Source organism: Tursiops truncatus, chromosome 3 (genome assembly GCF_011762595.2).
Source record: "Tursiops truncatus isolate mTurTru1 chromosome 3, mTurTru1.mat.Y, whole genome shotgun sequence".
NCBI classification, from domain to species: domain Eukaryota; kingdom Metazoa; phylum Chordata; class Mammalia; order Artiodactyla; family Delphinidae; genus Tursiops; species Tursiops truncatus.
This window is the reverse complement of record NC_047036.1, coordinates 15,941,862-15,964,273: the sequence shown is the minus strand read 5'-3', so window position 1 is coordinate 15,964,273 and position 22,412 is coordinate 15,941,862. Positions and strand designations below refer to the sequence as shown.

Here is a 22,412-nt window from a genome sequence, read left to right as displayed (position 1 = left end):
GGACTTGGAGCCATGGAGGGGGGGGAGTATAAACTGGGACGAAGTGAGAGAGTGGCATGGACATATATACACCACCAAATGTAAAATAGGTAACTGGTGGGAAGCAACTGCATAGTGCAGAGAGATCAGTTTGGTGCTTTGTGACCACCTAGAGGGGTGGGATATGGAGGGTGGGAGGGAGATGCAAGAGGGAAGAGATATGAGGATATATGCACACATATAGCTGATTCATTTTGCTATACAGCAGAAACCAACACACCATTGTAAAGCAATTATATTCCATTAAAGATGTTAAAAAAAAAAACTAGATACCTCTTTATTTTCCATTATACTCCATTGCGAAGTATTTTCCTTATCCTGCAGTGAATTTGAATCAAAGTTCCATATGCTGTTCTGAAAAGCTTATTTCTATAAAGTGTTCATTATAATTATGGGTGAAATTTTCAATTTTTGTTGCTGCTGTGTAGTAGAACAGGAAGCAAATCAGATAAGTGTGATTATGAGAGTGTGTGCATGTGAGTATACTTTATTGACCTTTACCCGTACCTTTGTATATGATTAGTATTTTACCTATGTCAAGATGTATTGTTAATATGTCAATGTATTTTATTCAAATGATTAATCAAAGTGAAATGTAATAGAAATATTTCAAGAATCTATTTATAGCTTTAGATCATTAACTCTATTTTATGTGTAAAAGAACAGTGTAAAGATATATGCTTGAAAATATGTATCTGCTTTGACCATCATCTTATGAAATAATCAGTTAGATTATATAAGAATTTTTCAAACATTCTTTTTTTTTTTTTTTTGTGGTACGCGGGCCTCTCACTGTTGTGGCCTCTCCTGTTGCGGAGCACAGGCTCCGGACGCGCAGGCTCAGCGGCCATGGCTCATGGGCCCAGCCGCTCCACGGCATGTGGGATCTTCTCAGACCGGGGCACGAACCCGTGTCCCCTCCATCGGCAGGTGGACTCTCAACCACTGTACCACCAGGGAAGCCCCAAACATTCTTTGGTGTATATGTGCATGAGTGTGTGAATCAGTTTTCCCATTTGATCTTAAACAGGAGATATTTTATTGACATTCATTTGCTACTACATGGTCTCAAATTACCCTGAGTTCTTCCTTCCTTCCTGGAAAAATTTAGCAGGTTCTCCTCCATAGTAAAAGGAGTTATATTAACATCATTTTTTTTTTACAAAATATTTAAGAATCTTGAAAAACATTTACATAGGGTAGGAAAAGTGGCTTTGGGGATTTTGTTTCATTAAATTTATAATTCTTCTTAATCCACATAAACCAAGTATTTTGAAGCTTCATGATTCAAAACTTTTTAAACAACTCCTATGAGTATTTTTCTCATGTAGAGTATAAATACTGGTACAGCAGATATTAAATGTGCAGTGCAATTGAATAAATTTGTTTTACCTGTAGGCTGTGTACCTGTAAATAGATTTCTAGTCATGCACTGAAGTTTAGGTTGGTGTGGCTAGGGAAAGAGAAGATAATTATGTAGACATCTACAATAGAAGGTGGTCCATTGTATTTATTTCTACACTCTACAAAATCACAGGCTGCCTTCCCTACACTTATTCTGCAGCTAAAGAACTAGGAACTACCTGGCCTCAGTACTTGAATGATTCCCTTCACTTCAAATAACACAGGGAGACTCTTCCTCTTCAGGAGTAATCAGAGCCATTAGTCCCAAAGACCTGTCACTTAAGATGATAATTGCTAGTTTTAAATTAAAAGCTGTTTCTTACATACAGTTCGGAATTGTAATAGTATCTTTGTGTAATTTTCATTGTTTCTGACAAAATAGAAATTTACTGGTACAAAGGAGCCATGGTTATATATTCAATAGATAGACTATTCTTTCAAAGGCTAATATCTAAGAAGCTAGAGGTAAAATGAGCTTTGTAAAAACATTAAATATAAGGTAAATTCCTGTATTGGCTGCTGTCTTTACATTGTACAACTGTTTAACAAGTTAAACAAAATTTAAAAGATGGAGAAGTGGAAGGGTGTTTCTTCTCCTCTGTGTCTCTCTCTGACACCTAGTAAAGCGAAATGACTATAAAACAGTTAAAATAATGTAGACTATTTGAATAACTAATGTGAAATATGGAGGAAGGATGCCATTATTTAATATTTTCCTATCCTAATCTGCGCAGAGTGTATCATATATGTTTAAGAGAAGAAAAAGGAGGGGGAATAATAACCAAGAAAAAATGTAAGAAAAGCATTTAGAGGAACCATTATTTCGAGAAGTAGAAAATATTAACAAGTACTTGACTTTTTCCAAATTGTGAAAAAGCATTCCCACATTCCACTAAGCTATACTTTTGAGTATTGATGAAACCAACAGAAGAAACTCCAGCATTGCAAAATGAGTCTTTTCCTACCTGCTCCCACCTCCCCCGCTGCAACATACTTCCTTCTAAAATTTGGGCATGCTAATTTCACGTCAAATAAACAACTGAAAAGGACTGTAGTTAGAGAGTATACAGATTTTCTTTTGTTAGAGAAATTTAACTAAAACAAAATCTCCTCCTAAACCAGAAACCTCTCCAAAGGTAGAAGAGAAAGAAAATAATTTCATTATTAAATTAGCACTAAACTAGAATGTGATGTGCATCACAGGCAATCCACTAAGAGACTGGAAAGGCAGGAGGAAATCTCACCCTTTATGCTGCCAAGCAGTTACAACTCATAATATAACGTCCCCAAGATGAGAAATAACTCCACTTAAAGTAAAAGGACTTGACAGCACATTTTGTCACCCATAGGTCACGTTAGATTCACCTGGTAATCTGGGGTAGTTATCTGAATTGACTAATTAGCTTCATGAAGTGGAAAAAAATTGACAAAATATAGTATTGAGACTTGGAGTGAGGCTCCCACAGTAGCTAGGCTTCTCCCCTCCCATAGGAACTGGGAGTCTGAGGCTCTATCTCCCTTGAAGATTACATTGCAGGGCTTCCCTGGTGGCACAGTGGTTGAGAGTCCACCTGCCCATGCAGGGGACACGGGTTCGCGTCCCAGTCTGGGAGGATCACACATGCCGTGGAGCGGCTGGGCCCATGAGACATGGCTGCTGGGCCTGTGCGTCCGCAGCCTGTGCTTCATGAAAAAAAAGATTACGGGCTTCCCTGGTGGCGCAGTGGTTGAGAGTCCGCCTGCCGATGCAGGGGACACGGGTTCGTGCCCCGGTCCAGGAAGATCCCACATGGCGTGGAGCAGCTGGGCCCGTGGGCCATGGCCGCTGAGCCTGTGCATCCGGAGCCTGGGCTCCGCAACGGGAGAGGCCACAACAGTGAGAGGCCTGCGTACTGCAAAAAAAAAAAAAAAAAAAAAAAAAAAAAAAGATTACATTTCAAAAAGATGGTTCCGGGGTTCCTGAAAAAGACATTTTTGGGTTCTAAATCTGGCAAGACATTTATATAGCTTTTTAAAAGAGTTACATACATTTCAAAGAGACAGAGAAAGAACTTTCTAAATCAAATGATCTGAGAAAATAGAGGGAGTCTCTTATTTTCAGCAGGGAGAATTAAGCCTTTTTTGTTTGTTTTCTTAGGTGTATACCTCCTATTCAATGTAACGATTATCTACTTTTAAAGAATTGATGATAAACAGGTGTCATCTTGGATTATTTTTTTGTGTGTGAAAAATAAGTATGTTTTCCAAAACAAACAATTTTTTTGCATTTCTTTTTAATTCCTAGCTTAACAGAATACTGCTACATTGTCATTCCTGCTTCTGCATTCAATCTGTAGCAAAATGTTATGGTTGAAGTATATGAAGAAACATATATGTGCTGTGTATGCTATGTATCAGAATGGAACAGCACGTGGGGTTGCTATGGGCTTGGACCTTGGTAGATGTCACATTGGGTCCCCAGGTTCAGCGCCAGAAGGCCAGTTCAGGGCCAGTTCAGGCCCCCCACCCCGGGAAGATTATAGACTGGAAGCTCACGCATGCGCAGTTTATTCCCGCCTTCTGGCTTGAAGTGTTTGCTTTCGGGCACAGCCTGTAAGCCAGCGCCTGTCTTTCTGCACGTGGTCCAGCCTCTGGAACGAGGCACCACCGCACTATGAATCTGGGGCAGGATTGGGGCGGGACAGGGCTTCCAAAGAACTGCGATAGATTTGTGTGATGGGTGGTGTGATCCATACTTTCTATGGGCTAGAGTCTGGGATGAGGCACCTCCAGTACCAAGGACACCCAGGGGTTTTTCATCCCAGGACTCCCTTGCCAGTCCCAGTTGAACTTCCGAGATCCCATGAGATGGAGCTTCCTCTGGGAAAAGTGGAAAAAAAAAAAAAGATATATAATGGATAGTGAAGGTGGCTCTCCTGATTACTGAAGAAGAAAATAGCAGTTATTTAATCCAGAATAGATATTGGATCCAGCATAGAACTATGAGAAAGTAGGGTAGGTGTGTAGGTTTTCAGAGAGGAGGAACTCGAAGGGAGAAACTTGTCTTGGTCTAGGAATTTGTGAGTGTCTGGAATGCTCCTCTAATTTTGTTCAAGTTCAAAAAAAATTAGTACTAATTACAATGTTGTAATACACTGTTCTTGATAGTTTCCCCAGGGTACTTGGACTGAGTATCTGTGAGTGTATAGTTATGTGTGCCCAAGTATAATTTTTATGCTCTGATGTAAAAACACACAGCAGTTTGCACAATTTGAACACCTCTGTGAGGAAGATGACATCATTGCAAAAGAAATAAAGGAAGCAAGTGTCCTAAAATTTTCAGGATGGAGCATGTAACTACCATTGACACCCACACTAGAAGTATTATTTATAGGTATAACTTGTTTGCTTTGGAAACTGGGCAGTGTTTGTGGAATTGGATGTAGGGAAAATTATTTCAGAGACAGACAAGATGTGTTAACAATCATAATGTTTAACAGTAAAGTACTAAATATCTTAACTGTATAGTGATAAACATTTCCAAAAATCATGATTGAGAAGTGACTTATCTTTCATTACCTATTAGCTTTTGTGTGTGTATCTGTGAGGATTTCACAGATTATAGTATACAGAATATTTTAGTTAGACTACTCTCAAATTCCATTAGTTTTATTTTTCTATTTAGCCAACATTTAATGAAAAGTCTAATTTACATAATTAATTTGAAAATACCAACCACCTCCAAGAAAAAAAAAAAAGCTATATGAAAAATAGAGGCCATGTTTAATCCTATCTTCCAGATACAACCATTGTAAACATGGTTGCTGTTTTCCCTTTTGGTCAAGTTCATATTCAGTGCCAGGTGCATTTTACGAGAAATTGGTGGATGCCAATTTTCATCAGTATATTATAAAATATCAATCATATCGCCAGGCATAAAATTCCAAGTAATGTGAATCCCCAGATTAAAATTTTGTCAAAAATTAATTAATTTTGAAGTTGTCAGGCTCAACAAATTGCAGAATGTTTTTATATTGCTGCCACATGATATCACTACTTAAGTTGAAATAGGGGAATATCTGACAGACTTTATTAAGATAAGGCTTGAAATATGAAAGGTTTAAATTGAGCCAAGTATTCAGGCTTGCATCTCTCACAAAAATGCCACATTCCTGAGTGTATTTCTGTCTCTTTGTTTACGTATATAGACTATGAGGTCCCAGAGGAACCTTAGTCAAAACTCCCTGAAGCTTCCCTGAGACTTACCAGGTATTTAATTTGGGGGTGGGTGGGTGCAAAACATGTTTTTAAAACTGTGACTGTTACCCAAATTACATGAAGAACGTACATATTTAAGAAGGGTAGATATCATGAAGTGTTTACACAATACCTGTGAAATTCCACTTTTTTCCCGAAATTCTGCATTCTTATTATTTACCATTTATGCTGGGGAATATAGGGTGATCTGTCCATTGAACTTGCCTCAAGAGGTATAATAGAGTTATGACTTTGGGTGGCTCCATGGTCCACTGCTTATGCTCCGTTGGAGATAATAAACCGTCTCAAAACACCATTTACAGAAAACACCTGTTAGTGAGCAAAAAGCTTGACTATGGGTCCCTAGTAAATCCTTTAGGAAAAAAAAAAGAGCTATAATTTGTTGCACTGTATTGCTTGGACATGTGACCAAATTCTGTCATTAACTGATGGCTGAAAGAACTATGATGTCTACATGTTGAGTAATACACACAAAACCTTTGAAGAAGGCTTGATTTCTGTTTTCTGAATTATGTTCCCATTATTATGTTTAAATATATATATATATATTTACATTTGTATTTTATATACAGTATATATCTATATTCTGTTTCAAAGAAGCATATACAGAGAAGTATATTCTGGCTTAAAGGAGTAAGTCTTATTGAAATTTGACAAGATCCCGATCTGTTCTTTTCATTTAACATTATGTCATGAGCACTTTCTTTTGTCATTAAGTAATCTCTGACAACCTGATATTTATGACTAACACTACTACTGCTCCTACTACTACTACACCACTACTGCTAGTACTACTACTAGTATTAACACCACCACCACTACTACTACTACCAATTACCACCACCACTGCTGCTAGTACTACTACTGTACTACTACCTCTACCAGCATCTGTGACAGTGAGTACTTTTCATTTTAGGACAAAGAGACTGAGGCATAAAAGGGATATGCAGTTTGTCAAGGTCATATATAAGTAGCAAATCCCAGATTTCAGTCCATGTTACTTTACTTCAGAACTCTCACTCACAGACACCCTAACAATGTCTCACAAATGACTTCATAAAATTCTACCTTAAAATTATACCATAATTCATTTGAATGAATATTTAAATGATTCCAAATTAAGCTTTTGTAAGTAATAATATAATATATTGTGTATAGTTTTTTCATTGGAAATGAAACTAAGTTAATGCAGATTTATATTCCAGCACTATTATAATTTTTATCTATTTTACTTTATATATGGTTTCTTTTAAAGCAGTAAATGCTTACCTCATGCTGAATGCTGTTTTTGATGAAAAACATGCATGTGGCAGGTGGTTACTTTTTTTTGTTTGTTTGTTTGGTTTGGTTTGGTTTTGTTTTTTTGCGGTACGCGGGCCTCTCAGTGTTGTGGCCTCTCCCGTTGCGGAGCACAGGCTCTGGACGCGCAGGCTCAGCGGCCATGGCTCACGGGCCCAGCCACTCCGCGGCATGTGGGATCTTCCCAGACCGGGGCATGAACCCATGTCCCCTGCATTGGCAGGTGGACTCTCAACTACTGCGCCACCAGGGAAGCCCGCAAGTGGTTGTTTTATATAATTTTATAATAATTATTAAAATAACACTGATTCCAGACAAAACAATTTAAATTAGATAAACATCTTACTGGAAAAACAGGAAACGTGGAGGCAAAATATTTCATAAAGAAAATGCAAGAGAAGAGCTAGAAATAAAATAGGTAAAAATTCACATTCTTTTTACACACATTAGAGTTTTGAGACCACATAGGTGATGAATAATTTTGTATCTTAGCAAAACACACCTTCTGACATTTGTTTCTTGATGTGTTAAAGGAGAATTTATTATTAGAAACAAGTTTTACACAGTGACTTTATTATGTCTGAACCCTCATTATTCAAAAGCTGAAAGGGTATAAAAATGTTCAATCAAGTAGACCCCTTTGTTAAGAGTAAAAAGTATAACTGTAACTCCCCAGATTTTAATAATAATTTAACATTTTCTTTCTTCACATATACACATGCAAAAAGCCAGAGATACTTTGTAAAAGCTAGCCTTACCACAGCTCATATGCTCTTTTTAATATTTTTTATTATTCACATATTCATTCATTTTGTGCATGTTTCTCTTTCTTGCCTCCACCTTGTTTTTCAGCCCTAATTCTTCTCTCTCCAATTTCTTCACATAATTTTATCATGCTAATTATATTGACTTTTGAAGTTTCTTTGAATTCTTTCAGAACACATGGAGCATAAATTAATATTTAGCCCTGATGGGGGTGTCATCAACTATTGTCTCAGTTCAGAAAGTCTCAAGAATGTTTAATTCTGCTTGCATCAGTTACATGTGCAAGTGGAGGTATGAATTAGCCATCACCAGTTTGTTAGTTTTTCAGAATACAAATCTCTTTTACTTGACAATAAAGTAACACTGGGTTATTGTGTGAAAAATGGTAGGACAGATATCCTTAATACTGTGGATACAGTTGAGCTACTGATGCTTAGAAAAGAAGCAGTAATGGAAGGAGCAGCTAGCTTAGTCTTTGAATTTTGGCAGGGGGTCTTGTAATAAAATTTGGGAGATTTATGTGTTTTGTCTCTACTACCACTTGGCTCTCAGACTGTCAAATGCTAGACTCTACCTGATTATTTGCAATTCTTTTTTCTTTTGATAACGTCTTTTGTTTGCTCTCAGCCTCATATGCTCCCTACTGTGTTGGTGGTAAATCCTCTACTTCACGTCTCAACTGCTATCGTTTTTTTTTTTTAATATTCTTAATGATAGTCATAGTTAATATGAATGATAGAAAATTAGCAAAATCAACATGATACAATCTTTCAGAAGTTGGTTCTGAAATATTTTATTTACTTTTTATCCATTCTTTTTCTTACTGAAATATAATTGGCATACAAAATTGTGGAAATTTAAGGTTACAACATGTTGATTTGATACACTTCTGCATTGTCATGTGATTACAAATGTAGCATTAACCAATACCTATATCACATCACATAATTATCATTTTTTTGTGTTGGGAACACTTAAGATCTAGTCTCCTAGTAACTTTCAAGTATAAAATACAGAATCAACTATAATCACAATGTTGTGCATCGGATCCCCAGAACTCATTCATCTTCTAACTGCAACATCTTCCCAATCCCCAGCCTCCCAGCACCTGGTAACCACCATTCTACTCTGTTGTTTTTATTAGTTTGCCTTTTGTTAATTCTTCATAAAAATGATATCACACTGTATTCGTCCTTCTCTGCCTGACTTATCTCACTTAACATAATGCCTTCATGTTTCATCCATGTTGTCACAAATGGCAAGATTTCCTTCCTTTCATGGCTGTGTGTGTGTGTGTGTGTGTGTGAGAGAGAGAGAGAGAGAGAGAGAGAGAGAGAGAAAGAGAGAGAGAGATATCTTCTTTATTCATTCATCCCTTAATGGGTATTTAGATTGTTTTCATATCTTGGTTATTATGAATAATGCTGAAATTTCCATTGTGATCTAATGATCATGGAGTCAGGTAACAGGATAAATCCAAGGAACTGAGGAGTGCTAAGCATAAGACAGAAAAAGAAAAAAGTAGGTTGTTAAAAATGTTTTAATCAGGGCTTCCCTGGTGGCGCAGTGGTTGAGAGTCCGCCTGCCGATGCAAGGGACATGGGTTCCTGCCCCTGTCCGGGAAGATACCACATGCTGCGGAGTGTCTGGGCCCGTGAGCCATGGCTGCTGAGACTGCTCATCCGGAGCCTGTGCTCCGCAACGGGAGAGGCCACAGCAGTGAGAGGCCCGCGTACCGCAAAACAAACAAACAAACAAACATTTAATCAAATTTACAAAAAAGTGTTTACAACATTTAAATGTTAATTGGTCAATCCAGTAGCCAGAACTTTTCCTTATATTAAATATTTGATTGTTTAAGATATTTTATATTAGATTTTTGGTTATTTGCATCTCAAAATTTTTGTTTGTTAAACAACCCCTAAACCGATATCATTAATGACCAGAAAACTTGCTTCTGTTACTATTTAAACCCTAGAAGTTAGCAGGAAGAAATATGTATATTTATATTTCTACAGAAATAAATAATGGGGAAAAAAGAACATATAATTCACTATATCAATACAATCTGAATGGACCATATTTCACAAAGTGTCCATTTGTCAGTATAAAACAACAATCATTTTCTAATGCCATCTCATATTTATTTACCATTCAAAGTTGAATATTGAGAATTTCAAGTGTTATATGGATGTGTTCATTTGGAAACTAGAACAATGAGCCTCCATTTTCTGAATAATAAAGACTTTTTTTTTCTTGTTCATGTACTGGATGGACTCTGTAAACCTTAGAATGTTATCATTTCCCTGTACCTTGCTCAAGCATAATTCCCATTTACTTTGTGATAAACCAGAACAAACTTAACATTCCAGAAATACTTTAAATAAAGGGTGCTGGCTGGAAACTTGTGTTTTAAGTCATGTAAACACTGCAGAAGTAGTATTTCATATGCTCAGTGGAATTGACTTGAGTGATTATAGAAAGCCAGGAACCTGAACCTTATAATAAAAAATACCTTCGTAAGTTGTATTAAGCTGATTTGTTCTCATGGTTGCATCACTGATCACGTATTATCACTCTCTCATCCATCTAAAGACAAAGAACAGTCACCAATTGCAAAGTCATCAATACAAAACTTTTCCTGCTTATGGAAATATTCCAGGATTTGCTATGTGAAAAGAATGAATTATAATAGAATTCTCACAGAGCTGCCTTATGGCAATTATGGGTCAAATGCAAAGCCCAGAACACAGCACATTCGTTATTTGTATTAATGTGATGACACAGATCTTTACTTAATGTTGAACGCCACTTTCCTCTGGCCCCCACATCCCCATATAGATGCTTGTAGGGGCAAAACTGGGAGTTATATTAATATTAGTGGACAAATCAGAGATGGGACAGCTACTAGATTTATTGCCTTGTGTCTCTATATCACACCTGAAAAAGCAAATCTATCATTAAACAGAGAAATAACAAAATAGCAGTATATAATCAATGAAAAAGACAAGCAGCATATAGTTTTGTATAGGGCAATATAAAAATATGTTAAATAGGTATTTCTGTTGTTTTGAAAGAGCATTTAAAATGCAAAAATATAACTGAATTTTAATACTTTTTCTTTCCATCTTTACTGAGATATAATTGACATACATACTGTATAAGTTTCAGATGTACAGCATAAGGATCTGACTTACATACATCATGAAATGATGACCACGGTAAGTTTGGTGAACATCCATCATCTCATATAGATACAAAATAAAAGAAAAAGAAAAATATTTATCCTTGCAATGAGAACTCTTAGGATTTACTCACTTAACTTCCATATATAACATCAGCAGTGTTAATTGTAATCATCAGGTTGTACATGACATGCCTAATACTTATTTACCTTGTAACTTTGTGACCACTTCCATCCAATTCCCCAGTCCCATAACCTTCACCTTTGGTAGCCACAAATCTGACCTCTTTTTCTATGAGTTAGTTTGTGTTTGAAGTATAATTGACCTACAACACTATGTTAGTCCCTGTTGCAGAACATAATGATTTGATATTTTTATACATTATAAAATGATCACCATGATAAGTTCTAGTTATCATACAAAGATGTTACATTATTCTTGACTATATTCCCTACACTGTACATTTCAACCCTATGACTCACTTATTTTGTAACTGGAAATTTGTACCTCTTAATCTCCTTCACCTATTTCACTCATCTCCCCACTGCTCTCCCGTCTGGCAAGTCATAGAAACAGAGAGCAAACAGAGTTTTAGTTCTTTATATGATGACTATTGAAATCTCTCTACCCTAGTCCATGTTTGGGATGTTAGACTTGACATATTTTTCACTAGAATGTTGCATAATGACAATACTGTAACTTATAATAACAATACAGGCAAACTAGTTTTAGCATCAGGGTCTTTACTTGACGTTGAGCAATAACCACGTGACTATTTTCTCTATGTACGTCTCGGCAGTTTTGAAGACACTACCAATTTTGTTGTTTCAGGTCCCTATATAAAAACTTTACTCAGACTGTATTACTCTTTGAAAAACTCTGTTTTTCCCTAATGGTTTGGAAAGCATCCTTTCACAGGATCCTCATCATGTTTATGTACTTATCTTAGCTGTCAAGAAACCCCACAGGAAGATCTCTGTTCATTTCTAGTTACTCTTCTCAGGCTAAGTTCTCTGGAAGAATTATTCTCCCTTCACCGATTCCTTTTTTATAATCATTTGATATTTGCTTACCTGCCCTATGATTTTATTGTAATTATAGCTTTTATTACAAGCTTCCTCCTGCAATTTGTCTATGTGTTCACTCTTTGAGGATATTATCTCACTTACTCCAAGAAACATTGCTTTGCTATTATTATTTATGTATTTATATTATTTACATTTTAGGGATGAGGAAATTGAGTGTAGCGAAGTTATTTTATTTATCCAGGATTTCATGACAAATATGTTGCCTAGGTCTTTGGTTGGATTGAAAAGCTGTGACCCTAAATACAGTACTCAAACCCCATGAAAGTCAGAAAAATTGTGTGTGTTCTGTTGTGAAGAAGAAACCTATTCATTTTCTTTCTTCCCTCCCTCCTTCCCTCGCTCCCTTCCTTCCTTCCCTCCTTCCTTCCCTTATATATGTTTTCTCTTTTTCTTTTGAAATTTTAATTATTTTATTCCTTTCTTTCAAGAAATTTTATTAAGCCAACATTTATATGTCATCACTGTTCCAGGTGCTGGGAAAGGAGCAGTGAACACCAGAAAACAAACTCAGTGACTGTGTTTCCATCAGAGAAGGAGTATTTCATCCTTTTCATCCTCATCTTCAAGTAGGAAAATTAAAAATTAATAACATCTTCTCATAAGTCCTTTAATTTTGTATTTCTAACATATTGCATTGCAAACAGCTTTTCTGTTTTACTACTGAGTATTGGCATTTATTCAATGGTTTTAGAAAACCCAGGTAAAGAAATCAAAGATCCAATCTTGCAGTGAAAACATTTCCCATGTGGACCTATCATACTTACAACATATCAGCCAGTGACTTATATGGTTGATAGAATATTTTGTTGTCACATGAACCTTCCCATCCTTACCTTTCTTCCCCAAGCTTAGACTGTAAAATGTTCAAGCATCGTGAAGGCTTGCTAAGTAAAGGGATAACTATACGTTTAATATTTCTTTTACTTTAGAAAATTTCTGAAAAATGTGGATAAAGCACATTGCCCCACATTAATAACTGTAGTTGAAGATTCACTACCACTTTGTAGTTATTTATAAGCTTTTGGAGGCTGCATTTTCTCCCTCTCACTTTCTTTATGTTACTTACTTCTAGCAGAATGCATTATTTTTAAAATTGTTCCTTCAGAACTTCATTCATCCTTTGACAGCTCATCAATTTTACATTCCTTCTTAATGGTAATGATGTGTCTGCCAGTGTATTACTAAGAATATTCAATTTGCTGTCATTTGACAATTTAAAAATAAGTGGTCTGCTACACACTCCTTATCTCTTCATTCAGAACATGATTCAATGCCATGTATTTTTGGGTTCTCTTCAGACTTTGATGCACTATTCTGTATTCTTAATATGGGATTTTTATCCTGCTATAATTCTGAAAAACTGTTAAAAATATCCAAATACATATTTATGATATATACATACATATATGTATGGGATAAAAATCTATCTATCTATCATCTATTATCACAGTAGTTTTTTTTTTTATGGAACACAGGGTCATAATATCTGCAGTAATAGCAAGTATTCTTACTGAGCTCTTATTATTACAATAAAGTTTTAAGTGATTTGTTTAGTAACTGTCACATTAAGCCTAGGGTGTAGGTATTACTGCTATACACATTTTGCTAGTGAAGACATTGAGGCAGAAGGAGATTAAGTAAAGGGCAAGACCTCACTGTTGGCAAGTCAAGGAGATCAGTTCTGGCAGGTTCCGCTTCCACTGTTTCTTGTTTTTTTTTTTTAACATCTTTATTGGAGTATAATTGCTTTACAATGGTATGTTAGTTTCTGCTTTATAACAAGTGAATCAGTTATACATATACACATGTTCCCATATCTCTTCCCTCTTGTGTCTCCCTCCCTCCACCCTTCCTATCCCACCCTTCTAGGTGGTCACAAAGCACCGAGCTGACCTCCCTGTGCTATGCGGCTGCTTCCCACTAGCTATCTATTTTACATTTGGTAGTGTATATATGTCCATGCCACTCTCTCACTTCGTCCCAGCTTACCCTTCCCCTTCCCCATATCCTCAAGTCCATTCTCTAGTAGGTCTGTGTCTTTATTCCCATCTTACCCCTAGGATCTTCCTGACCTTTTTTTTTTTTTTCTTAGATTCCATATGTGTGTTAGCATACGGTATTTGTTTTTCTCTTTCTGACTTACTTCACTCTGTATGACAGACTCTAGGTCCATCCACCTCACTACAAATAACTCAATTTCGTTTCTTTTTATGGCTGAGTAATATTCCATTGTGTATATGTGCCACATCTTCTTTATCCATTCATCTGTTGATGGACAATTAGGTTGCTTCCATGTCCTGGCTATTGTAAATAGAGCTGCAATGAACGTTTTGGTACATGACTCTTTTTGAATTATGGTTTTCTCAGGGTATATGCCCAGTAGTGAGATTGCTGGGTCATATGGTAGTTAAACTATGCTGGATCTTAAAGTGTTGACTTATCTAAGGTAAGATATATGCTTACTTTTTTAGTGTGTTGTCACACAGCACAATCAGCCACTAGACTAATTTTTGAAAATTCCATGTTGCAAATGATTTAGAGAAAGGAAGAAACACCACTATACTCATTTCATATAGAAATACTGAGTGCTCAGTTTGCTTCCACATAACAGATGCATAGGATAACATGTCAATGTGACTAGAGACAGAATACCTACCTAATTAGATCTTCCTTTGTCACTTGAAATTTTTTTCTTTGACTCTTTTTAAAAACTTGTTGATTATTTTTACCTCAGGAAAGACTTGACAAGATTAAAATAGATATGTGGTTCCATGAAGGAAGTTTCTATAGTAACAGAAAATACATAAGGAGGAAGGAAGGAAGCACAAAAATGTAAAGTTCAATTCACACTGAAAGATGTATTTATTCTATTTATAAATCTAATATCATGTTGGAGTCAACTTTAATTTCCATCTTCAACATTTTCTAGTTAATTTGTCTTAAAAGCCCATATACTGTTGGTTCTTGAAAGATAATTGAAGTAAAGATATTTCTATTTTCTACCATGAAAGGGAAATGGGGACAACTGAAAAAAAAAATGCTTAGACATAAATTTTAGTCTTCATATGCTTATCACTCCCTCCGCCCACCCACTCCCCAACTTCCTAAGAAATCTACATTCTGTGACATGTCCTTGGACACTCAGCGCATGAGGACGTTTATGCTCGTTTACCACAGTTATGAGCAGATACACAAACTGTCCTCCCTGCAGAGCTGTTATGTATCTTAGTTTGATCCAGTCTAACACCATCTTCCCTGCCACATTTCCCCAATAAAAAACAAACAAACAACTGCCCCTCTAGTTTCTTGGGCTTAAATTTTGTCATAATTAAAATTCTTATAATGATCTCCAACTCTTTTATTAATCCCCCTTTAACTTTATCTTTAATTGAAACCTAGTTATTCCCTAAGAACCATGCTTCCCTCCTTTGAAATCTTAGTGTCTGAGTGTATGTGTTTTTATTGTCCATGTGGCTGAAGATGGTATAAATTCCTTACAATGTATTTCTTCTTCTAGAACATAATTTATCTTCAGTAATTCCAGTCTCTTTAAGACTATAATGAGGCTATATGCATACTCTCTCTCCTTTCTTTATTAATCTATGATATTTCTGGAATTCTTCTATTTCATAAAATATTTGCTCTCTTGATTTTGTCTTTTCATCATGACTCCAGCACACCTGGATTACAGTTAGGCATTCCTACAAAATAGGTCCAGCTATTATGTGCCTAATACTCTCCTCTACATTGTTTCTCTTGATCTTCTACATCTCAGTTAATGGTTTCATCATTTACTTAACTAGGTCGAAATCTGGGAGCCTTTTCTGACTCATCTTTTACTTACACTCCATTTTCTACTCATCAGCAAGTCCTATAACAGTTAGACATGTAGAGGCTTCTAGGCCCTTTTAAGCAGTCTGTACTTTATTCTGATTGTGATTATAATCCACCAGAAGTTTTTAAGTCATGAAAAGGATTTGACTGTTGAACACACCTCTGCTGCTAATCCAGAGTACTAATGGAAGCTGGAAAACCTGGGGGATGCTATTTCAAAATCAAAGGGAAATAAAATATTGATAAAGACTTGGGTGATTGCAGTTGAATAGATGAGAAGTGGGTAGTCTTCCAGATGTTCATTCCAATCTGGCCATACAGATTTTCTTACAGATTCTAAAATACAAGGAGATCACTCTTGCCTTAGGGCTTTTCCCTTTGTTGTTCCCTTGACTTTGACAACATTCTCCACTTCTTTTACACGGTATCACTTACCTCATTTCTTAACAGTCTGTTCAAATATCAGTTTAGGGAAACCCTGTTAGTATACCTTTAAATACTCCCCATCAATCACAATCTGTTTTACAACCTGTTTATTTTATCTCACAATCATGATAGGTATATCACTATATATGATAGCAATCATATATGCCCATGTATATACACACATAAATAGTAAAAATATATTATGCAGTATATTTATTTATTTCATGCCATTTATAGTTGAATGACTCATAAACTCTGGGCTTTTGATTATCTTTTTTAACATGAATCTTTAGAACGTAAAACAATGAAAAAGTACATGATATTTCAAACAATGATTAACTGAAAGAATGGAGAGTTTATTAAATTTAGAGCTTAGAGAAAAGGGTGGAATATAATTAAATGAAGGCAATTTATACCAACATCTTTATTTTACAGGTGAGAAATCTTAGGCCTGGAGAAAATAGGCAAAATATTTAATATAACCAAATTATCTCCTAACGAGGACTAAAACAAATTCTCAGTTCCAAGTCTGTACTATTTTACATAATGCATTAAAGAGACAGAAAATATATATTTTAAGTGGAAAGATAACAGTCTATGGAATCAAATGAATCTGACTCAAAACTCCATAACCATCATTGTTTAAACTATGAGATCTTGGGAAGATCATTTAAACATTTTGAGTCTCAGTTCTTTCAATCTGTTAAATGACAATAACTGCATTTTGCTTTCAAATTTGTGGCAGGACTTATGAACTCTCTATGGGAAGTAACTAATAATGGAGCCATGTCACTAAAATCTTATATAAGTGATAGTTTTGTGGTGTTGCTCTTGTTTATCATGGCTACTTTGAGCCCAAGAGGCTATCCTTTGAAATCGTCAAATATTTTTTCTATAAATTAGCTCTCTAATAGTGGGCCATATTTTTCAGCATCACTATCTTGTAAAATTGTGCCAGGAATGAATTACACATGATTTATAAGAAAAGCAATTTGTATTTTATTACCAAAAAAATTGTCTGTTTCTGTACATCAAAATAAATTATATGTTTGCTTCTAAATTTAATAATCCTTCTGTCAAGAAATTAATCAAATCATAGCCTTCTCTTTTCATTTGAATTGCTTGCTATGGATTTATTCAATTGTATTAGTTTCTACTCTATTGCTGTTATCTAATCCTGATTTAGATTTTTTTCTTTCACTAACACATACATTGCTTAACGGTAGACACTTATTCTTTTTTTTTCACAATTTCAGATGCGGAGTCTACTTACATTAATCCGATATTATTTGTCCTAACTGAAAGTACCCTCTGTACAATATATTTAGGGCATTCATTTTAGCTTGTGTAGTGCAGAAATCTTCCCACACAACTCCAACTATCAAAAAGCAGGCATTTCATTGTGTGTGGGAGTGTTGTCTGACAGCCTAATGGATAAATGACATATTTAAACAATTTTACTATATTAAAGATCTTTGTCTAAAGCATTTTGGGGTTACTCTATTCCCTATTGTAAATGACATATTTTAGAAACTTGAAGCTGATGTTCCTTGCTTAACCTGTCAATTTTAGTTTCAGGAGCTACAGTGTTCAGAAGTCAGTGCTATAAACATAGCTTTTTATGTATTTTGTACATTGGTTCTTTTTCCTTGCATTAATAACTTCTAGGATTCTATCACACAACTTAAGTTAAGTTGTGCCTAACTTAAAAAAAATAAAAATTGATGATTGATATTGGATTTCTCATTAAGGAGATTATTAATAATAAGTCAAGTTAAATATAGCTTATGATTGACATGCCTTATTACAAACTCTTATTTCTTTCGATTTCTCTGGTACTACACAACTTTCTGCTTTAAACACTGCAACTAGCTCTTCTCCTGATTGACTTTCTCTCACTCCTCCTTAAAGATTTAGTTCTCTGTCATATTCTTTATTATCTGCATCCTCACCCCCTTCATCCAGAAACTATGTTTGGGCTCAAATGTTTAACCATCGTCTCTTTGTGGATGCAATATTTTACAGTAATAGAAAGACTAGATTTTCCTTCCATCTCAGAATATTGTCCAACGCTCTATATATGAACAACTCTTGTTCAGAAAGGAATAAATCCAATGACAGCTAGAGAAAACATTGCCTGGAGCAAAAACAACAACAACTATCACGCACAACACCAAAACCTTGGCCCTGATTATTCTAGCTCATTTGTAAAGTAGTACTGGGGGTGAAACTGAAAGCAGGTGTTTCTGTTATGTTATCAGTTTGTGTAAATTCCTTCAGTAAAATTTTTCTCACAAGGACACACATATTTGTATTTGTGTGTGTTTATGTGTATTTTCATGCATGTCTTCACTATCTATTAAAATACACTTTCATGCATTAGACTGCATTGCATCAAATATAGGATGATGTTGATTTTAAGCTGTGCCATTGTTTTATTTATTGTTAAGAAGGAAATTAAAGTAAGTCTATGAATTAAATTCTGGCAAACAATTCTAAGACATTTTAATTTTAAAGATATAAAATGTGAAAAACCATGAAATGCAGTCAGTTTATACTGTATATTGTATTTCCACAGACTGTTGGGGATTCTGCAAAGATTGGCCAATCTTCTAGCTGGAGTTTTTGTGAACAGGAGCATTAGAAGATGAGAGGGTGGAATTAGATAATAAGAGCTATGTAGCAAGTCAAAGCATATACTATATTGTAGAAAGATGAGATTCTATGAAGTGCATGGTGAGGGAAATGGGAAGAGAAGTTGATGTCTTTCAACAACACACTGGAAAAACTCAGAGGGTGATATAAGGGTATCCTTCTGGGTTCCCAAAAGCTATCAAATGTGCCTCACAATAAGGACAGTAGTTGGATACCACCATCACTAAAGCCTGACCTTGGTGATATAGTTTGAGATGGCAGAGAAATAAGCACAAGAAGCTATCTAGTATAACTTTCCATTTCTACCCACATGGTTTTCCCCAGCAAATAGATCTCTTTTTCCATAGGACACCTTAGAACTATGGAAATTAGGGAGCATAATACATTCATGGATTATACAATCAGCTTGACTTTGGATGAATATTTTACTCATTTTCTATTGCTGATGTAACCAATCCACACCAATTTAGTGGCTTAAAACCACACAAATGAATTATAACAGTTCTGACGGTCAGAAAAGTAGGTGGGCTCAACTGATTTCTCTGTTCAGGGTCTGTTCAGGGTCTCTCAAGATTGAAATCAAGGAATTAGGTTTTATCTGGTAGCTCTAAAGAAGAATGTGCTTCCAACGAAATTCAGGTTGTTGACAGAATTCAGTTCCAAGCTGTTGTAGGACTGAGGTCCCAGTTTCCTTGCTGGCTGTCCACTGGGAGTCATTTTCAGCTTTTAGAGGCCATTTGATTCCCTGGCTCATGGCCTCCTTCATCCTCTAAGTCAGCAACAATGTCATTCCCTTCCTGCCTCATCACTCTTGCCTCCAGCAGGAGAAAGTTCTCTGCTTTTAAGGGATCATGTAATTAATTAGACTGGTCCCAACTGGATAATCCAGGATAATGGTCCCTCTCTTTTAAGTCCATGCAAAGGACATTTAGCCACCTGAGGTCATCTAGTCACTGGTTCCAGAAATTAAGTTGTGGACATATCTGGGAGGCCCATTCTCCCTACCATGTTTATACTCATAATGCAAACTTTTTAAAACCAAAATGTGCTGAGAAATAGTGGCCTAGTCTGAAGTTAACACAGTGAATTTGAGTGCTTCATTTATTCTCATAACTCTGTAATTCATGTCCCCTCCCCATTCCCTATCTGCTGATATAATTGAAATTATAATTTTATGTCTTCTACATTTCATTATCCACTCTAGGAACACAGGAGTTAGCATCCTGAAGAGTATGAATCATGTTTGCATATGCATCAGGGGAAATCATTCACTCAATCTACACTCTGTATTACATAACTATAAGAGTTATGTACTGTAGGAATGCTTGTCATTAAATAACACTAGTGCATATATAAAATCAACCACTGTGCCACCAGGGAAGCCCCAGTATGTGTTTATTTTTGAACAAATATTTATAGAGCACCTGTTATATTTTCTACTCTAGCTGTAGGAGGTACAGCAGTGGACTAGAAAATGCGTCTACTTTTGTGGAATTTACATTTTAAATATCAAATTCTGATAGGTTAAAGTGCTGGTGGGGAACAAAATCAAAGCTTTCTTTCACTTTTCAAAAATTAAATTTCCAATGGTGTCATAAAATAAAGAAAATTAATTTTAATAGCACGGCTTTTTGCAAGTGTAATTAAAGACAAAAATTGCTTGTTTTTCCCTCAGTTTGTGCTTCAGAAGTTACAGACTTACTGTAAGAGTTTAATGATGCTGAAGGTCTTTGGCTCTGGTAATTAAATGTATCAGTCTAATCAGTATCTATTTCCTATTTTAATCTAGGGTTTCATACGCAGGTAGAAGAGGCTTGGTTATGATAATATCATAGGTAAGTCTTTAAAGAAGAACCATGCTGGATAATACACCCTACTAGTTATCAAGACATTATAAATCAGCAGTAATTAAGAGGGTATATATTGGCACAAGGATAAATAAAAAGATTTTTAAAAGTCAAACTAATTAATCCATAAATAGACCCATATTTATGTAAGTCCTTGATTTATTTAAAAGAAAAGGAGGTACTGCATAACAGTGAGAAAGAATAATCTCATCAATGTGTATCTATATTAATCACAAATCCATATGAAGGCAAAGATACTTGACTCCACAGCACACATATAAACAAGAAACATTAAACCCAGTACACTGTGGGACAAAATGTGAAATATAAAATAATAACTTACAGATATTTTAAGAAAACATATATTTTCTGACCACAGAAATGGCAATTCCTTAAACAGGGCACGAAAAAGAAAAGATTGATAAAAATTGAGTAATATTAAAATTAAGAACTTTTGTTCATGAAATTACACTGTTAAGGGAATTAAAAAAAAAGAAAAGAAACAGTGCAGAGTGAAAGAAAATACTTGGAATACATATGGCTGACAAAGTACTAATTTCCAGATCATATTGAAAGTTATGCAGAATGTCTTCAAATAAATTAGAAAGAGATTGAAAATACAAAAATAAATGGCCAGGAGTCCTGAAACGGCAGTTCACCAAACAAGGATAGCTAAAATGTCAATGAACGTGTGAGAAGAAAAATAATACTTAACATGATGTATCACTGCACAATCACCGGAACATGAACACGTGATGTGTGTGGGGTCGGGGGTGGGGGTGCGGGGGGTGAAAATACCAAGTGCTGGTGGGGAAATGGAGCAACTGGAACGCAGATATGTTATTGGTGGAGAAAGTGATGTTCAAAAGCTCCACCATGATGAACAAGTGCATACCCTATGACTCCGAAATTCCACTCCAGAAGGAACAGCAATGCATATAAACGCAGACCAAGAGATCTGTACAGGGATACTCAAAAAAGCACTATCTGTAGGATCCAGAAGATGGAAAAACATACTCATCACAAACAGAGCAAACAAATTCATTTCGGAATATTTGTGCAACACAATACTGAATAGCACTTTAAGTGGACAAAGCTATCCTACTTACAACCTGGACGAATCTTGTAAAATATTCTCATGCACAACAATAAATAGTGTGTGATTTCATTTATAATATATAAATTTCAACAGCAGGCACAACTCAGCCATGGTGGTTATGCCAAGGGAGGATGTCTGATAAGCTACATGAAGGCTACTTTTGGAGTGCTGGAAATGTTCTGTTTCTTTATAGGGACAGAAGTTACATACACATTTAGAAATTGTTACTGTAGACTTATGTGTGTACAATGGTACATAGGATTTACTACTTTATATGTGTTTACATCTGTTTCTCTACATTCATGCTTTAGTTCAAATTATAAATGAACAAAAAGTATGGACTTTAGACTTGTACTAACCAAGTAAAGTTCTAATTGCTCAGCACTTATACATTATAATAACATTGGACAAATTACTTTAACCTCTCTGAACTTGTCTTCTCATGTGTGAAATCAGAACTCTATTACTGAATTAAAGATCTGTGAATAATAAAATTACGGACGTTTTTACATCT

The 22,412-nt window shown here is 35.5% G+C and overlaps 1 pseudogene; it reads right to left on the bottom strand.

Moving 5' to 3' along the window:
- The window catches only part of LOC101324205 (poly(A) polymerase alpha pseudogene), a 38,606-nt pseudogene extending 16,762 nt beyond the window's left edge, over positions 1 to 21,844 (bottom strand).
- Between the last annotated feature and the right edge of the window lie 568 nt (positions 21,845 to 22,412).